Source organism: Sycon ciliatum, chromosome 8, assembly GCF_964019385.1.
Source record: "Sycon ciliatum chromosome 8, ocSycCili1.1, whole genome shotgun sequence".
In the NCBI taxonomy this organism is placed as follows: Eukaryota; Metazoa; Porifera; class Calcarea; order Leucosolenida; family Sycettidae; genus Sycon; species Sycon ciliatum.
In genome coordinates, this window is record NC_088650.1 from 24,876,084 (window position 1) to 24,896,795 (window position 20,712).

Genomic DNA, 20,712 nt, shown 5'->3' on the forward strand with positions numbered 1-20,712 from the left:
TCCATCACATATTGCTCGATCGCTGAACTCCGCACAAAAATCGACACGAAGATGGGTCTGGTGAAAACTGGATAAGCAGTCCCTCGCGGTGGTCGGCTACTACTTTTTTTATGACACTATTGGCGATGCCGAAAAGTGCATATCGACTTAGAAATTTTCGACAGCAGCAGGGGCACGGAACGCGAAAAAATCTAAGTAATAGCCGACCACCGCAAGGGACTGCAAGCCCATACGATTAGGGTTAGGGTTATGGAGTAGGCGCAAGGCAGATCGTTGTATGGCTGCATGACGGTGAATATGTTGTACTACTATACTGTATTGTATAGTCCATGTCCCGACCGGTTTCGCTGTATATAGCTCATCAGGAGACGCTTTAGAAAGAGCCGTGGACTAAAAATGTATAATGTGGGCATATAGTGGGATTAGATTGGTTTTGGTTAAGCTGAGATGTAGGATATAGTAAGGACTTATACTTGGGCTGGCAATAGTGTGTAAGTATGGACTTACGCCAAAGCTGCCAATGTGATACACAGACTTAGACCTAAAGTTGACGAAAAAATCAAATCGTTATACAGAAATCGATACAGTCATAATTATACTGTCCTATTGAGCATTGAGAATGAGTGAGAATCGTTACCTTTGGTGCACGTAAACTAGTCAATTTTGGGAAATCGTTATATATGCGCCTCGTTAGAATAATGGCTTTTACAGTAGATAGTGTCTCCCGTGCTCCATGCTGCTGTTGAAAATTTCTAAGTCGATATGCACTTTTCGGCATCGCCAATTAGTGTCATATTTTGGCTGTTACTTAGGGGCCGTCCGTAAATATCGAACTTTTTTCACCAAACGAATTATTTTAGTTTAGACCCAACCCCTCCCACCCTCCCCCTCAGAACGTAAAGATTGTTGACATATACATGCATATACAACAAAGTCGCAAGTGTGTCACTGCTCCTATGGCCATGTACATGTATCGAACTTTTCTGAAATGAAATAGACCGATCCCCTTATTATACTGGGTTCGAGCACGGGGGCAACCTCTCTCGCGATCGAGCTAGTTTTTGAACGTGACAGCATCTTCGACAGTGTGTTTCAGGTTTGTTTTGGAATGTCTTCTGCTTAGTTCAAGTGGTTTGCGATGGCTTCGAGCGGTGCTGAACCTCCTGCTGGTAGGAGCAGAGTCTCCGAGAGAGACATGGACTCTGATGCAGCTGCAGGATTTTTTCAAGGCGCGGGAGGGAACGATCTCGGGCTACAAACAGGAGTTACTCCAGAGGTGAGTGTTTTTGTTGTTGAAATATTCGAATCGCGAATCGTGTTGTGAGATTTATTTTGTGCCTAGGCTACAGCAGACCGTATTTCTTTCTCCTTGAGATCGGTGCTGAAGATAATAGTAACCTTTTTCTGGTCTGCCTTTTCCTCTCCAGGGCCATCTTCTATGAAGGTAACCGTGGTGCTGCCTAGTCACCAAGTCGCGATCGCGATCAGCAGCCCTGAAGTGGAGAAATAGATTTTTCAACGATCTGGTTGGACATCAGCCACTAAAGTACTTCTGATTTGCTTGTAGTGACAACAGCAGCCATCCTTGGACACCTTGCAAAAACAGGAAAAGCCACTGGTGGAAGCGACTGCTATGAGGTGACGATAGCAGTGGTGATCGCTGTTTTGTCAAGTCGAAGAGCTAGCCAACCCAGAGGAAGCATTAAAAAAAACGATGAGCAGTGCGTGGTATTTGTTGAGCGTGAAGAGCTAGAGGAGGACAGTGCAAACACATGGAAGGAGTGGATGGTGTTTGAAGAACAGTGTGCTGTGTGCCGGCTGGTGGTGATGGTGGTTTTTGTCATGTATTCGTGCTGCTTCTTGTGCTGGAACACTTCTCGCCCAGGAAGGCAGATTGCGTGCTCCCTGGCCCTCCGTCGGCAGTGGGGCATTTGTTCCAGGAACATTACCCCAGCCCAGAGCCAGTGATGAGTCGTACCTTTGAAAAGTCGAAGCTTGCTGTTAATCGCAAGCGTAGCGCAGTGGATTGCTCCCTATTCGAAGCACGAGGGCCAAAGCTTGCCGCTGTCTGCAGCAAAGTGTGTGTGCGGTTCTTTCGAACCTATGAATATACCCCCCCCCCCCCCCTCTCTCTCTCTTAGGGAGACTGCATGTTCAGAGTGAACTATTTTCTAGTATATTTAATGTAAGACGAGCTTGTTTACGCCCAAGATGAAGATACAGTTTTTTTCTGTTTCTATACCTTCCTAATAAAATACATTGTGACAGAGCTTTCGGTCATACTCCGCTGTACTACATCCTCAACCCGCCACCACCATGCGCTCTTGGCCGAACTAATGCACGAAGCATAAACGCACCAGCACAGCAAGGACACTTCCGTTGACAGATATTGTTTACGCCTCTAGACAGCTGTTTAGTTTCTTCGAGCTCATCGTTAGAGGAGGATAGTAGCAGGATACTAATGATGATATAATATAAGATGATAGACGGTTTATGGTCCAATATTGATGATTGGAGATCTAAGAAAGCAATGACAGTGATTGCGAAATGGATAATATCATGATTATACTTCGAAGTAGTATGCCAGTCTGGTAATGCGTTGTACTGGTGGACAGTATTGGAATCATCACTGCATTCGATGCAAATATTGGTATACCTTTGGTTTCAGTATTGGAAAAAAAAGAGTAAGAGAACCTGGTTGATTTGGTTGCATCTGCGACTGGCTACCGGGTGTTGTGATCAGCAATCTTACCATGAGAGAAAATAAGAGCGCGAGGATCTGTTGGGTCTTGTGCACCCTAAGTGCATGGCAAAATGGAACTGTTTCATCCACAATGCAGAATGTCTTGCGGTACATGGCATTGATGACTGAACATCTCGCCAGCTCGCCCAAATGGGGATCATGCCCAAACGGAGGAACAAGACATCTTCCAGCTCAGCTGGCTATATACCGTGAAACGGATGATTAACTTGTGCCACGCATGCCAGCTTCTGTTCCATTCGGCCCAGGCTTAGACACATCAATGCCAATAGCAGCTGATCCTCCATTACATGCTCATTGGCGATTTACGGCCACCTCCAACTGTATCCGCCGTCCCTCAGCTTCCGTCTTCGCAGATCTGGCGCGGCGCAGTACACATTTTCTCGGCTAGGCTCAAAGAAGTCCCACAGAGCGGTCCAAACACCTGAAGGCAAACCAGTCAGAAACTGGAGCGGCTCAGAGTCTTTCTTTATGTTATTGTACGTAAGCTGTTTTTCGGCTTTCTTCACCCCAGTCCTCACATCGTCCAACTGCTCCACGAGACTCTGTACACGAGCTCTACTTGCTGCCAGCTCCTGATGCAGATGCTGCACTTCCATTACAGGACCAAACTGCACTAAGCCAGGTTCCTTTCCAACTCAAAGTACCGTTGCCTCCTAGCAAAATACTGGTTTGGGAGCATGGGGAGCTCGTGATGCAGACGCTGCACTTCCATGACCGAACTGCACTAGGCTCAGCAAATACTGTTTTGCGAGCATGGGGAGCAGGGCGTCCAGACTCCACTCTCTTGCGAAAAGCAAACCTGGTACCGTAGGACAGCTGTTTGGGTTCCTGGACTCATCCTGCCCTTGTAGAGCTGGGCAAAACGATTTCGATTTCGGGATCGAAATGATCGCTGCAACTCAAATATTCAAAGTGACCCTAAAACTACGTCCTTCCTCACGGGGCATAGCCTGGATCCGCTTGCTCCAGGCCGCTGTGGCTCCACACGAGGAAAGGAGTGAAATGACTTGTTTGCTTCGTCCTCCTGTTCTGACAGTGAGGAACGCAGCAATGATCCTGAGAAGGCATCCTGAAGTCGTAAAAAGGAAGACGTCTAAACAAAAACAAAACAGCTCAAATCAAAAGTCCTTGTGACATTTTTTGTAGACAGGCTTGCACTGCATGTAGATTTCGCGTGCTCTGCACTTCGCAAGCGAGAAGTCACGCACAGCCGAGGTGAGGTTGGTCGCGTGTGTGCAGCAGGATCCCACGCGACTGCGGAGTTGCCCCCTTGCTCGAACCCAGACAATAATAAGGGGATCGGTCTATTGGTCAACCCCCTCCCACCCCATAACGAAATTATTTCGTTTCGTGAAAAAAGTTCGATAATTATGGACGACCCCTTATCTTTCGGAATCTTCGGTAAGCCTGGCTACTGAATTATCATTCACTTATAATTTTTTCACAAAGATACTTTCGGCAACTTAGGTCCAAATCCGTGTACTAGTATCACATTGGCAGCTTTGGCGTAAGCCCATACTCACACACTATCGCCAGCCCAAGTATAAGTCCTTACTATATCCTACATCTCAGCCTAACCCAAACCAATCTAATCCCACTATATGCCCACATTATACATTTTTAGTCCACGGCTCTTTCTAAAGCGTCTCCTGATGAGCTATATACAGCGAAACCGGTCGGGACATGGACTATACAATACAGTATAGTAGTACAACATATTCACCGTCATGCAGCCATACAACGATCGGCTTTGTGCCTCCTCTATAACCCTAACCCTAATCGTAGGGGCTTGCAATCCCTTGCGGTGGCCGGCTACTACCTAGATTGTTGTCGCGTTTCGTGCCCCCTGCTGCTGTCGAAAATTTCTAAGTCGATATGCACTTTTCGGCATCGCCAATTAGTGTCATAATATCTTGGCTGTTACGTATCTTTCAGCATTTTCGGTAAGCCTGGCTACTAAATTATCTTATAAAAAAGGACCAAGGAACTACAAGTTACACTATAAATATAAGTTTCCGTGCATGGCACGGTAAGTGAAGTTAGCAACCCACCAACAATAACATTCCTAACATAATTTGCACGTACTTGCCATAGCGCATCACGTGCCCGTGCAGAACACGCACTCCGAACTCCCGCGCCCCGGCACGGGACCACGCGGAGCATGCGCATTACTCCGGCTCTCGATGCTGCTTCTTCTTCATCCTTGCTGCGCCAACAGTCAGATCGCTTGACAACCTTGGCCAGTTTTTGAGCTTGCTCTTCGCTTTGCTGTGCTGACGGTCAAATTGTTTGACTATCGCGGCCAGTTTCTGATCAATATCCGATCAACCAGGTCTCTGTCAGTGAGCGATGTCCAGCCAAAACGCTCCGTTTGCTTTGCTGCGCTGACGCAGTGACGGTCAAATTGTTTGACAATCGCGGCCAGTTTCTGATCAATATCCGATCAACCATGTCTCTGTCAGTGAGCGATGTCCAGCCATAACGCTCTTTGCTTTGCTGCCTTGACGGTCAAATTGTTTGACAATCGCGGCCAGTTTCTGATCAATATCCGATCAACCATGGCTCTGTCAGTGAGCGATGTCCAGCCAAAATGCGCTCTGCTGACGAAACGCACTGGCATCCCGCAATTATTTAGACCCGACAGGAACAACCTACTCCGCGGACTCGCCTGCTCGAGTTGAAGTTGGCTCCAGACTACTGTACGCGAGGACTTGGCCGCTCCGGCAGCGGAGCAGAACCTAGCCGAGGCAACTGCAGCCCCATCCCTGGCCTGGGAGACTTTAGTCGGGAGGAGGTTCGCGACGCTTGGAGCACGTATTGTGCGACTGACGCAGCAGCACACCCCTCCAGGGCCCCCGGAGCTGTTTTCGCACCAGCCCATAATCTTGAAGATGGCTCGGAAATTTAGGTCCCTGATGCTGAGCTCTCCTCTCTAAAGCTGACACGAAGTATGCCTGGCGGCTTTGGTCTGTTTCCCCTCATGTCTGGCCCCGGCTTGGCATTTTTTGGAAGGTTCGTACCATGTAGATAAGGCACCACCATTTGGCCTTAGATCCTCCCCCTTCCGTTCAACAGACCGGCTGATGTGGACTCTCAGCCCAACGGCGACTCTGCAATGATCCTGCTAAGTCTCTTACTCGTCTTCGAGTACAGCGCTTCCGGACTCTCAGCCCATCTACCGACGCAGTGCTGACACACCCTGCACAGTCCACCCTCCAGCAGTTGACGACGCAACCATGGACCTCATCCGCCAGGGCCTGGCGGCCAGTTCCAGCATAACATGCGCTTCGCTGCCGCGCTCCAAACACTTGTCGCCCTGCGCCAGGGCAAGCCACACTCAGGGACTGATCAGCGCCGGCAGCATTGTTCCAGATCCTGTACTTTGAGTGCATTGCCCACTGCGCTAATGGCTAGCCGCATTGGACGGCACTCACATCAAATGCAGTGTAATAGTAATGCAGATAAATCCTGTTTGGGTCAGGTTGTCAGCGCTGCCGGACTCGCATCCCAACTGCCGAAGTGGTGCCGACACAACCAGCGCAGTCCACCCTCCAGCAGTTGACGACGCAACCATGGACCTCATTCGCCAGGGCCTGGCGGACAGCTCCAGCATGGCATGCGCTTCGCCGCAGCACTCCGAACGCTTGTCGCCCTGCGCCAGGGCAAGCCAACCTCAGGGACTGATCAGTGCCGGCAGCATTGTTCCAGATCCTGTACTTCGAGCACATCGCCCACTATGCTAATGGGCAGCCGCATTGGACGGCACTCACATAAATTGCAGTGTAATAGTAATGCAGATAAATCCTGTCTGGGTCCGGTTGTCAGCGCGTCTGGACTTGCAGCCCAACTGCCGAAGCGGTGCCGGCACAACCAGCGCAGTCCACCCTTCAGCAGTTGATGACGCAACCATGGACCTCATCCGCCAGGGCCTGGCGGGCAGCTCCAGCACAACATACGCTTCGCTGCAGCGCTCCGAACGCTTGTTACCCCGCACTAGGGCAAGCCATACCCAGTGACTGATCAGTGCCAGCAGCATTGTTCCATATCCGGTACGTTGAGCGCATTGCCCACTATGCTAATGGGCAGCCGCATTGGACGGCACTCACATCAATTGTAGTGTAATAGTAATGTAGATAAATCCTGTTTGGGTCAGGTTGTCGACGCTTCTGGACTCGCTGCCGACGCAGTGCCGACACAACCAGCGCAGTCCACCCTTCAGCAGTTGACGACGCGGGCCGCAACTTTGGACGATCTGGCTGGCGTACAGCACTACCTGCAGTCCACCGTGCCTAGCCCGCACAACCACGCCATGCTCTGGAGCGCCGTGACTCTGGCCTTCCACGGGCTGCTCAGAGTCAACGAGTACACCTTCATGGCACGGGGCGCCAGCCTTGAGTACAGCGATGCGACCATGTACCCAGACCGCGTGGAGCTGCGCCTGCGTGTGACAAAGACGAGCCAATACGGCAGTGGCCAGGACATTAGCGTCAGGAGGACAGGCTCGCCGACATGCCCGCACACGGCAGCCACCAGCTACCTAGCAGCCCGTGGCTCGGCACCTGGCCCGCTCTATCGCTATGATGACGGCACGCCCCTGAAGCCGCATAACATCAACAGGCTACTACAAACAGCCTTGCCTAACAAAGACGTGCGCAGCCACAGCCTCAGACGAGGCGCTGCAACGTTGGCAGGCAAAGCTGGCGTGCCTGAGTACGTGCTGAAGACCGCCGGCAGGTGGCAAAGCTCTGCCTACCTCCGCTATGTCCGCACCCCTGTCGCAGACAGAGCATTGCCAGCGGCATTGTTCTAGTCTCTGCCCGTTATGCTAATGGGTAGCCGCATTGGACGGCCCTAGCAACAGCTGTAGTGTACATATGATATACCTATTATACTATAACTATAGTAACGCTACTATAACTATAGTAATGCCGATAATTCCTGTTTGGGTCATGTTGTATTTTGGGAGAACGGTAGGGATCGTGGGTCAGGCCGGCATTGAGCCAAGTGCGCCTACATGTGCTCACAAGTGCATCCCTACCGTATGCGTGTATTGACATGCCGGGCAATTGTTGCCCCCATTAGCCCTGGCATTGGCCAGTCTAACGCACATTGGTGCTTGCGATACTACGGCATTGGTCCATAGTATTGCATACTGCATGCGGCAATTGTTGCCTGTGATACTACGGCATTGGTCCATAGTATTGCATACTGCATGCGGCAATTGTTGCCTGCGATACTACGGCATTGGTCCATAGTATTGCATACTGCATGCGGCAATTGTTGCCTATGCCCTGATAATACAACGCGTAATAGCTCCCAAACAGGTCGGCTTGTGTGGTTGTTAAATATAAGTTTCCGTGCATGGCACGGTAAGTGAAGTTAGCAACCCACCAACAATTACATTCCTAACATAATTTGCACGTACTTGCCATAGCGCATCACGTGCCCGTGCAGAACACGCACTCCGAACTCCCGCGCCCCGGCACGGGACCACGCGGAGCATGCGCATTACTCCGGCTCTCGATGCTGCTTCTTCTTCATCCTTGCTGCGCCAACAGTCAGATCGCTTGACAACCTTGGCCAGTTTTTGAGCACCACCACCCACCCCATCATCTCTAACCATCATTCTATTCTAAGCCATCCCGGAAGGGAGAACGGTAGGGATCGTGGGTCAGGCCGGCATTGAGCCAAGTGCGCCTACATGTGCTCACAAGTGCATCCCTACCGTATGCGTGTATTGACACGCCGGGCAATTGTTGCCCCCATTAGCCCTGGCATTGGCCAGTCTAACGCACATTGGTGCTTGCGATACTACGGCATTGGTCCATAGTATTGCATACTGCATGCGGCAATTGTTGCCTGTGATACTACGGCATTGGTCCATAGTATTGCATACTGCATGCGGCAATTGTTGCCTGCGATACTACGGCATTGGTCCATAGTATTGCATACTGCATGCGGCAATTGTTGCCTGCGATACTACGGCATTGGTCCATAGTATTGCATACTGCATGCGGCAATTGTTGCCTATGCCCTGATAATACAACGCGTAATAGCTCCCAAACAGGTCGGCTTGTGTGGTTGTTAACGTCCACTATAACACACCACCAGTTACTAAACAATCGGCTCATGCGATAGCATTGCACGACACTGACCGACGGTACTGACGTTCTACAGCTAACTGGCTAGTAACTGGTTAGTGGACATTATAGTGTAACTTGTAGTTCCTTGGTACGTTTTACTTTTTATAAATCCTTGGCTCTCCATCCGAGTCCATTCTTACTAAATTACCATACACTTACAAGTAAATTTTTTACACAAAGATGCTGGAGGAGGTTTTCAAGAAATGGAAGATACCGGATAACAGTGACTTTATTGAAGCATAAGAGTGGGCAGCAAGAATTTATAGTGGTAGCGATTGTAAACGCTGGAAAGCACTGGAAACGCTGGAAAGCACTGGTATTGTTGGAAAGCACTGGTATTGTTGGAAAGCACTGGTATTGTTGGAAAGCACTGGTATTGTTGGAAAGCACTGGTATTGCTGGAAAGCACTGGTATTGTTGGAAAGCACTGGTATTGTTGGAAAGCACTGGTATTGTTGGAAAGCACTGGTATTGTTGGAAAGCACTGGTATTGCTGGAAAGCACTGGTATTGTTGGAAAGCACTGGTATTGTTGGAAAGCACTGGTATTGTTGGAAAGCACTGGTATTGTTGGAAAGCACTGGTATCTGTAGGTTCATGTGATAAGAGCAGGCTACAGTCCGTGGAGCAACCAACGTCCCTATTCAAGTGGGCACGTATCCCTCCTCTTGATGCCGGTATTTAGCTGCACTGGGCCACAGGCTGCCGTTCGTGACTGATGGAGAGAACTCTGGGGCTCAGTTGTGGGAGTTGTGTACCAGTTGTTAGGCGTTTGGACTTGAGATAGCCTTCAGGGTGCAGAAGACGTTGTTCATTTCGACATCCTAGACTTCATCTTTGCTGAACTCTTGTTGCACCCAAAAATCCAGTTGAATTCCGTTCCCTTCAGCCTCCTTTCTTCTTGTTCACGTTCAGTGCTTGCCTCATCCATATTTGCACGTGCCACCGACACCATAGACTCAGCCCCAGCATTGCCGATGACAGATGTAGGTGGCAGTTCTGGGGGAGGCAACGGCAACGACGGCGATGGGGGCATCACCTCATCGCAGCGTCCACTTCGGTCTTGAGTTGAATGTTGTTGTGGGTGTTATCTTGTGTTGTTATGGTGCATTGTGTTGTGGTGACAATACGCACATTATCCGTCTCCAAGGCTCTCAATACGGGTAATGGAGGCACTATTGCCGATGACGGCAATTGTGCTAACGATGGCTGTGGCCGAGGGTTCTTAGGTGACCTGCCGCGTTTGGGCCGCAGTGCCAGTGCCGAGCCAGTCAGCATATGCAGTGGGACGTGCTGCTTGATACGTGCGTTCAGATGTTGAAGAGTCCTACCAACGAACCGACTACCGCATTGTCGGCACTCAAATTGGTATACCAATTTAGATGTGAGTTGGGTTGGTAGGACATCCTTCCTCACCGTGAACGCACGTACAGTTGTGAAAACGGGTACAAAATGTACAGCGTAGTAAGTTTGTTGTGCAATTTTCCATACCACGCAACTCATGGATAATGAGAGGTTACCTTTCCAAGGGAGAGAAAGATAAGTGGGACATTTGTCCCGGCCAAAACGTATTTCCTGTTTATGCAGCCTTTCCCTCATGAGTTCCTTCGAGAGATCGCCGGGATACCCGTTCTTTAGAAAAAATGACTTTAGGAATTCCAGTTCCTCAGCTAGTTTGGAAGAGGAGCAAATACGCTTTGCTCGATTCACCAAGTTACGCACCAAATTCACCTTGTATTGGTACGAACAATACGAGTCAAGCATTATGTACTGGCCGGTGAATGTAGGCTTTCTGTACACAGATGTTACGGTACCCTGACTAGACTTTTCCACAGGGACGTCTAGAAAGGGAAGTTTGTTCGCTTGGTCGTGTTCACAAGTAAAACGTATGGAAGGATAATCAAACCAGATGAAGGAATCATCAACAAAACTAACATACAATGCTGGCCACAACTGTTCTGCAATCAGTGACTCGCAGTAACCAACGAACACATTCGCTAATACTGGACCTAGTGGAGAGCCCATGGCTACCCCATCAACCTGCCTATACATAATGTCACTGAGGGAAAACTCCACACCAGTCGTCCAGGCAACATCATCTCCCGGAATGCCGTCTCCGATATCCATGGCATGTCAACTTCATCATTTCGGTACAACACATCTAGGCAAATATTGATAGTCTCTACTAACGGGACGTTCGTGAACAGACTCACAACATCAAACGAGCACATATGCACGGAGGCCGGAACTGGGTGGGAGCGTAAAACGTCATTGAATTCGAAGGTGTCTTTAACTGTATGTTTGCAATAGAACTTTTGCACGATGTCAAGCCAACCACACAGCCATTTAGAGATATTATAATGCGGTGATGCGACCATGGATAATATGGGGCACAACGGACAGTTCGGTTTATGTATTTTTGGTAGCCCATAGAGACGTGGCCGAACGGAACCAATCGGCCGCATTTTGAAGAAATCTTCCTCCGATATCTGTTTACTTTCTTTAAGTCTCTTGAGAAAACTATTCAACTTTTTCTCTACTCGAAATGTGTTGTCATGAGTAGATACCGGACCGAGTTGAACAAACTTACTCGTGTCCTCAAGGATGACCGCCATTTTGTATTGTACTCTTGTGTGCTGATAATAACTGTAGCTCGACCCTTGTCTGGTCTTGTGATTCTAATATCGTTGTTGTTCGTCAGATGACGTCGAGCCTTAAGGTGTTCTCTGGATAATGAAAATGTGCTTCGGTCTGGAGGTTTTCGGCGTGTTCTTCGGCGATGGCTCGAAGATTAGCCGTACAGATAGCGCGCTGATTTTCAGACACTGGTGTAAAATTCTACATGAGTTTTTTGTGGAACATTTCAAATTGCGTAAGTACTATTTCCTTCCTGTTAGAAGGAGGAATACCAAACTCCGTACCCCGGCACAGTAATTCCTTTTGCACAGGGGATAGGAGGTTCTGCTAGGCAGAGCGGCAGTAGGGCGGCACAACGCAGAAAAAAGGATGAAGAATGCAAAGCAGTGTGGAAAAAAGGTGCGGTGAATGGAAAAGGCACACAAAGCAATGCAAGAGAAGGAATGAACGCAATGGTGGAGATGGATAAAAAGTGAATTGTGAAGGAAGGAGAGACTGTCCAAAGGAAGGAATGGTTAGAAGCTTATTTCGGTACTATCGAAGGAGTACCTCATCAGACCAATGGAGTCCAGAGTGGTGGTACAGTCTCTTATCGGAATTTTTGTTTGTAGATGAAACAACTGAGGGTGTTAGAAGAGGCTGCCAGGTAGGTGTGAATCTCAGACGTGCTTGTGTTTGAGGTAGCTAACGAGGCATTAATTTTAGTTTTCTTCCAGGCGATGAAAGGTGGTTGGCCCAGGATGGTGTCAAGCTTGTGTTTAGTCCACAAGTTTGTTAACACTTTATTTAGGTCAGTTAGACCTGGATGGTACGGTAGTATGAGTGGTGGTGTAGTGTTATTTTTCTGGCGAGTGTATTAATTTTCTTGTGATGCGTAGAGGATAGAGCGGCATTAATTGATGTAGAGTAGCCTCGTTCAATGAGCCAGGCTGCCAGGAAGGAGCGGGTTCCTAGTGAGGTAGCTTCACTTATTGGTCGTACCTGCTCTAATCATCTCCCCCAGTGCCACGGCTTTCCAAGTGTGGTTGGGGTGGGAGGATCTAGGGGAGACGTATTGAAATTTGTTTGTTTGAAATTAATTTTAGATTCTAATTTATTGTCTTGGATGCTGAACTTAAGGTCGAGCATAATGATTTCGGTTTTACTTGTCTCGTATGTAAATTTAACCGGGCAGTTATTACGGATAGGTTCATCGACAATCTGCTTAATCTGTTTATCTATTGTGATTGCGAATAAATCATCGATATAATCTTTTCGCCAATAGTGAGGAAGGAAAAAAGTCGTTTATAATAGATGGAATTTTTCTATCCGGAACATGAATATGTTTGCATAAGCCACAGCTGCCGGGCTAGCCATGGCTGTGCCCTGGAGCTGGGGATAGGTAGAACCATGGAATGTGAAGTAGTTATTCGTGAGGATTAGACGTATGATTTTGATAAAGAGCTACTCGACATGGGCCTGGCATGTCCTGTTGGCAGAGGTGCCAGGCGAGAGCTTGAAGCTCTTCATGTTCCGGATAGAAAAAATCCATCTAACGACTTTTTTGCTTCGTCACTATTGGCGAAAAGATTATATCGATGATTTATTCGCAATCACAATAGATAAACAGATTAAGCAGATTGTCGATGAACCTATCCGTAATAACTGCCCGGTTAAATTTACATATGAGACAAGTAAAACCGAAATCATTAAAATAGAATCTAAAATTAATGTCACAAACAAACAAAGAATTTCAATACATCTCACCTAGATCCTCTCACGCCAACCACACTTGGAAAGCCGTGGCACTGGGGGAGATGGTTAGAGCAGGTAGAGGATCAATAAGTGAAGCTACCTCACTAGGAACCCGCTCCTTCCTGGCAGCCTGGCTCATTGAACGAGGCTACTCTACATCAATTAATGCCGCTCTATCCTCTACGCATCACAAGAAAATTAATACACTCGCCAGAAAAATAACACTACACCACCACTCATACTACCGTACCATCCAGGTCTAACTGACCTAAATAAAGTGTTAACAAACTTGTGGACTAAACACAAGCTTGACACCATCCTGGGCCAGCCACCTTTCATCGCCCGGAAGAAGACTAAAATTAATGCCTCGCTAGCTACCTCAAACACAAGCACGTCTGAGATTCACACCTACCTTTCAGCCTCTTCTAACACCCTCAGTTGTTTCACCTACAAACAAAAATTTCGATAAGAGACTGTACTACCACTCTGGACTCCATTGGTCTGATGAGGTACTCCTTCGATAGTGCCGAAATAAGCTTGTAACCATACCTTCCTTTGGACAGTCTCTCCTTCCTTCACAATTCACTTTTTATCCATCTCCACCATTGCGTTCATTCCTTCTCTTGCATTGCTTTGTGTGCCTTTTCCATTCACCGCACCTTTTTTCCACACTGCTTTGCATTCTTCATCCTTTTTTCTGCGTTGTGCCGCCCTACTGCCGCTCTGCCTAGCAGAACCTCCTATCCCCTGTGCAAAAGGAATTACTGTGCCGGGGTACGGAGTTTGGTATTCCTCCTTCTAACAACAGAAAGGAAATAGTACGTACGCAATTTGAAATGTTCCACAAAAAACTCATGAAGAATTTTACACAAGTGTCTGAAAATCCGCGTGCTATCTGTACGGCTAATCTTCGAGCCATCGCCGAAGAACACGCCGAAAAAACCCCAGACCGAAGCACATTTTCATTATCCAGAGAACACCTTAAGGCTCGACGTCATCTAACGAACAACAACGATATTAGAATCACAAGACCAGACAAGGGTCGAGCTACAGTTATTATCAGTACACAAGAGTACAATACAAAAATGGCGGTCATCCTTGAGGACACGAGTAAGTTTGTCCAACTCGGTCCGGTATCTACTCATGACAACACAGTTCGAGTAGAGAAAAAGTTGAATAGTTTTCTCAAGTGACTTGAAGAAAGTAAACAGATATCGGAGGAAGAGTTCTTCAAAATGTGGCCGATTGGTTCCGTCCGGCCACGTCTCTATTGGCTACCAAAAATACATAAACCGAACTGCCTGTTGCGCCCCATATTATCCATGGTCGCATCACCGCAATACAATATCTCTAAATGGCTGTGTGGTTGGCTTGACATCGTGCAAAAGTTCTATTGCAAACATACAGTTAAAGACACCTTCGAATTCATTGACGTCCTTCGCTCCCACCCAGTTCCGGCCTCCGCGCATATGTGCTCGTTTGATGTTGTGAGTCTGTTCACGAACATCCCGTTAGAAGAGACTATCAATATTTGCCTAGATGTGTTGTACCGAAATGATGAAGTTGACACGCCATGGATATCGGAGACGGCATTCCGGGAACTGATGTTGCTCGTGACGACTGGTGTGGAGTTTTCCCTCAGTGACATTATGTATAGGGAGGTTGATGGGGTAGCCATGGGCTCTCCATTAGGTCCAGTATTAGCGAATGTGTTTGTTGGTTACTGCGAGTCACTGATTGCAGAAAATTTGTGGCCAGCATTGTACGTTTGTTTTGTTGATGATTCCTTCATCTGGTTTGATCCTCTTGAAGATAGCCACATCTTTCTTGGTATTCTAAATGACCTACATCCTTCCATACGTTTTACTTGTGAACACGACCAAGTGAACAAACTTCCCTTTCTAGACGTCCCTGTGGAAAAGTCTAGTCAGGGTACCGTAACATCTGGGTACAGAAAGCCTACATTCACCGGCCAGTACATAATGCTTGACTCGTATTGTTCGTACCAATACAAGGTGAATTTGGTGCGTAACTTGGTGAATCGAGCAAAGCATATTTGCTCCTCTTCCAAACTAGCTGAGGAACTGGAATTCCTAAAGTCATTTTTTCTAAAGAACGGGTATCCCGGCGATCTCTCGAAGGAACTCATGAGGGAAAGGCTGCATAAACAGGAAATACGTTTTGGCCGGGACAAATGTCCCACGTATCTTTCTCTCCCTTGGAAAGGTAACCTCTCATTATCCACAAGTCGCGTGGTACGGAAAATTGTACGTATGATTTACTGCACGAGTACAAGGGCAATACCGGCTGACACATGACCGAACGGCGTCAGCCGTGAGGTCATGAATCAAGCCGGTATTGCCCGCGTACGAGTGAGTATGAGGCGCAGTAAATCATTTATTGCATGCTTGACTCAAACATTCCAGAAAATGGAGAGAAACCTTTCCGACTTTCTCAGTGACAGTCTCCCGACACACTTGTTCAGTGGTAAACGTCGTTTGTGGTTTTGAAATTCTCTATTTCTTTACAATATCGATGGTGTTGTTGTTCGTGATTGAGCACTGTGTGTAGGAACAGGGACTGAAACTGGGATGGCCTCCACGACTTCGTCTCGAACGCATTCAGTCCGTCAAGTAGTTCGTCGGCTGCTCAACGCATCGATATCGATGTCAAGGTTGCATTCACCTGCTGAGGCGGCTGGTTCAGGTGGCTGGAACAAGTAAGTTATTGTCCGCTCAGTTACATGCGCGCGTGTGTGGTCTGTCATTCTCGTGCTTTGTAGTTTGTAGTCAGATCAAGTTGCTGTTTTGTGTTTCAAATTTGAAACTCCGAACAGTACTAACTTGATCTGATCATGAACCACAAAGTACAAGAATGACAGTCCGCATGCACGTACATGTAACTGAGCGGGCAATACCGAGAAATACAGACCGCTGAGCAAGAGCGCTCATTGCCTGTAGTACAGGCAAACGTCACGTGACATGCAATAAAACAAACTTACTACGCGGTACATTTTGTACCCGTTTTCACAACTCTACGTGCGTTCACGGTGAAGAAGGATGTCCTACCAAGGACGAGGTTGCGGTTGTTGGAGACGAGGAATCGGATGGTGATTGTGATCGTAATGTCTGCCGTTTTTATTCATTTGTTGTCTCACCCTAAGTGTCTGCAGGTGTATGATTATTTTAGTTTTTCTGTTCTTTGTCGTGCACGGTATGCTAGTCAGTTGAAAGGACTTGAGACTGTTTGTATTCGTTTGCATAAGCCTGATCTTTGTAAGCAGAAGAAACATGTAGTTCTGTTAAGATTGTTTTCGTAGGTGCACAGCATGATTGTTTGTCTCACTACACAATTCTAGCGTTACAATTAGTTTCTCACCCGCCGTTGCACTTAGCTCTCACTTCACTTCTGTTGTCTCACCTTCCCTCCTTCTATTTTAGCACTTTATTTTGTTCTCGTAACACATTATTGAATGTATATTTAATCATTGTTCAGCATGGTTACTCTTCAGTCACGACTTTCCACTGAGGAATGTGACAAGAAAATTAATTTTGGTAAACTTTCATGACTTCGTTGTAGTGTGGCGATGACAGCAGAATTTGTTCTCTTTATTGCTATTATAGAGTTACAAAGGCCCGCTATTCATTTATTGCTTTCCGATGAGAACATTGTATTTGCGATGATCCACTACTTAAAGCTGTGAGTGCGAGAAACCAATAGTTTTGAATGAGGTCGGCCGGAGAGCGCATGTGGTGGAGGTGGAGCATGAACAGGCCAAACGTTGCTGCTTACCCTCGTTTTATCAAGTCGATAAAACCTGTAACTAAAGACCACTGTGACTAGCGACCAGCCTGGTGTTACAGACCACTTTGCCAGGCACGGACCGTCTCACATTCATATTATGGTTGTGCAGTGCAAACCTCTAACTAAGGACCACCTGCCGCTAAAGACCGATTTCTCTGGCCCCAACGGGTTGGTCGTCAGTTACAGGTTTTACTGTACAATGTATGCTGTGCGCCGTTCAAGCAGCAGCAGCAGCCCAGGGAGCTTGAGGAAGAGGAGAGAGAACGGTGAAGAGCAACGACGACTCGCAGCGGCTAAAACACTACCAGGTGGATATCCAATGACCATGCGCCGGCCGGAGTGAATCCCCCAGTGGGCCTCTCCAATAGCGAGCTGCATGTAAAATAGCTGTCCTGTTTAGAAACAGGCGCTGCATGCCCCTCCCATGCCGCATCACGTACCTGAAGTCCATGATCCTTCCTGACTTCCTGTATGCTAGCAACTGTTTCTCTGCTGGCCTCACCTCACATCAGCTCGAGCGCCTAGAGCGTCTACTCAAGCGCGCAGTCCGCTGTATTTACAACGCTACATTTGCATCCCATCTGCTCCGCTGTATTGCCAATTGCGCTTGCACTCGCTAGAAGTTATGTACTGCCACAAGCTCCTTGGCTACACTTGGCGCTGCCTTCAGGGTAAATGCAGCACAATGCTTACCGATATGTTCAGTCCTCTTAATGCCGGCCGTGCTACACGTAGTCAGGGAAATCGAGCACTTAAATTTCTAGTCACTAAGACATCCGCTGGCACACATTCTGCCTCGTTCCAATATGTATCACTGTGGAACAGGCTCCAGCCCGACATCAGGAAAATCCCACAGTACCACCGATTCATGCGATCCCTCCCAGCACATGCTGCTTTTCAGTAATGCCACTGCCCGCTGTATGACCATTTCCTTTACTGGCCTAACTGGCTTTTAATACTTTATTACCCACTCTACTCAGTATCATTACCCACTCTACTCAGTATCATTACCCACTCTACTCAGTATCATTACCCACTCTACTCAGTATCATTACCCACCGTCAGGCGAAATAGCACGTCATCGTACATTTGAGATCAGCGGGAAGAAGATGACGATGTCCACTAATTTTGTATCTGTGCACACGAATCTGCTGTGTGTGTGACTCTGTGTGTCAGCTATGATATCATCTTCTGTGGTTCCATGCCTAGCATGTACGTCTGAACCATCCTGCAAAGTTTGAATGACGTAGGTTGAGCGATCGCTCCGCGAAATATACTTTTTGAAATTCTCTTCATAGTATATCTTCCACCATTGAAATTTCGAATTTCTTCAAAAAAAGTGCTGAGAGGGGTGGCTTGCAACCTCGATATGGCTTGTTCCAGGCATGCTTTGGAGCCATCTTCTGTTGAAGTAGTGGCGGGGATCTGCCCTGCAACTGCTACAACAAAAAATGATTCGATCTGAGAAAGGGTGAGACCGCGAATCTCGGTTGAATATTGAGTATTTCAAGCCTTTTCACGACGAAGATGGAGTTCTTTTTGGAGATGGACGTCGCGGCAAAGGACATGGTGTCCGACGTCTGGCGTCTGGTGAAGCCAGGGATCATTTGTCCAGTCAGGTCGGCAGCCTAACCGTCGGTAAGCTTGTGTTTGGATCCCGTTCTGCTCGATGTGGTAGATCACAAACAATTTGATATCGCACAAATTGATCTCAGCATCGTGCGTACGGTATTTTATATTCAGAAAATCCCAAAGTGTCTCTGTGTGGCCGTCCTATGCCACGAGGAACTCCAATCAGGCTCCTATGTCCTCTGCCTTTATGATTGAATGTCCACTTCGTTTGAACAACGAACACAACAATCGAGGACGGCTTTGCAATGAAAATACAGCTATACTCGAGCTGAAAAAAAGAAGAAAAAAAACGTGCTCAGGATGAGACTCGAGTACACGCATACTCTCCCAGCAGGTGAAACGCAAATTTTTGTGAAAAATGCGTGACGCCGACTGACCAGTAATTTCGCCTGACGTCTACTCAGTATCATTACCCACTCTACTCAGTATCATTACCCACTCTACTCAGTATCATTACCCACACTACTCAGTATCATTACCCACTCTACTCAGTATCATTACCCACTCTACTCAGTATCATTACCCACTCTACTCAGTATCATTACCCACTCTACTCAGTATCATTACCCACTCTACTCAGTATCATTACCCACTCTACTCAGTATCATTACCCACTCTACTCAGTATCATTACCCACTCTACTCAGTATCATTACCCACTCTACTCAGTATCATTACCCACTCTACTCAGTATCATTACCCACTCTACTCAGTATCATTACCCACTCTACTCAGTATCATTACCCACTCTACTCAGTATCATTACCCACTCTACTCAGTATCATTACCCACTCTATTCAGTATCATTACCCACTCTACTCAGTATCATTACCCACTCTACTCAGTATCATTACCCACTCTACTCAGTATCATTACCCACTCTACTCAGTATCATTACCCACTCTACTCAGTATCATTACCTTTATTACCCACTCTACTCAGTATCATTACCCACTCTACTCAGTATCATTACCCACTCTACTCAGTATCATTACCCACTCTACTCAGTATCATTACCCACTCTACTCAGTATCATTACCCACTCTACTCAGTATCATTACCCACTCTACTCAGTATCATTACCTTCATTGGCCTTTTATACTTTATTCTCCTTTTAGTCGATATCATGTAATTAGGCAAATTTGCCTGTTTGTTCTTCGACTCTAAATAAACAAACAACAACAACAATACGGAGCATCAGGAAATCGAATTTTCGATTTGATTATTCGAATGGCAAAAAGAAAATCAGCCCGAAAGTTCGAATGAAAAAGAGGTTCAGCATGTAGCGCAGTCCAGTATTTTCGAATCGAGTTTTTTTAGCCTGAGTACTCGTACTGGGATTTTGAGATGTGCAATGGCTGCGTTTGTTGCAGAGCAAGTCGATTTGTTGGATTCGCTTCTCTTCCTTGAGCTCGCTGAAGGTCACCTGGACCGAACGGAATTTCTGCTGTTTCTCATTGCCGTTGAGGATGACGCGAAGCGGCGGATGCTTCATCCGATTCAGGCTATTGGCGATAGGATCTCTCTTGGAGACCCCTTGAAAAGGCGGATCTCGGCCGAGCTCCTCTGCTATCCCTTGCATATCAGGAGACCCGCGGACGAATAGCTGAGGGTGGGCCCAACACTGCCTCAGCAGAATGAGATCTATGGTGAGGTCGAACCTCAAATATTTGGCACATTTGAGTTGCCCTCTCCTTGCGGGGAACTCACCATAGACGCAGATGTCGAGGCAACGTCAGCAGGGCTACTGGGAGCAGGAGGCATACATGTATACCGGGACTGGTAGTTGGTGAAAAAAGCCATGATTCCAGGATCTTGAAAGGAAACTAAAAGCACACTTGACAAAACTTTTCACAGTTCGAGAGAGAGGAAAGCGTCAAGTCCGGTTCGACTGTGCCTTGTGCACTGACATCTACGACTAGTACTTTAGTAAGAACTAGTACAGTGTAGCTACATGCGCAAGTACGAGTACTCGTAGTGCACCGTGTACTAGAGCACCC

At 47.4% G+C, this 20,712-nt stretch overlaps 1 long non-coding RNA gene across 1 annotated transcript; it reads left to right on the top strand.

Moving 5' to 3' along the window:
- Positions 1–1,123: 1,123 nt before the first annotated feature.
- LOC135823359 (uncharacterized) lies at positions 1,124–2,485 on the top strand. Its single transcript, XR_010554681.1, has 2 exons — positions 1,124–1,276; positions 1,428–2,485. It is a non-coding gene; the product is annotated as an uncharacterized LOC135823359 (long non-coding RNA).
- The last annotated feature ends 18,227 nt before the right edge of the window (positions 2,486–20,712 follow it).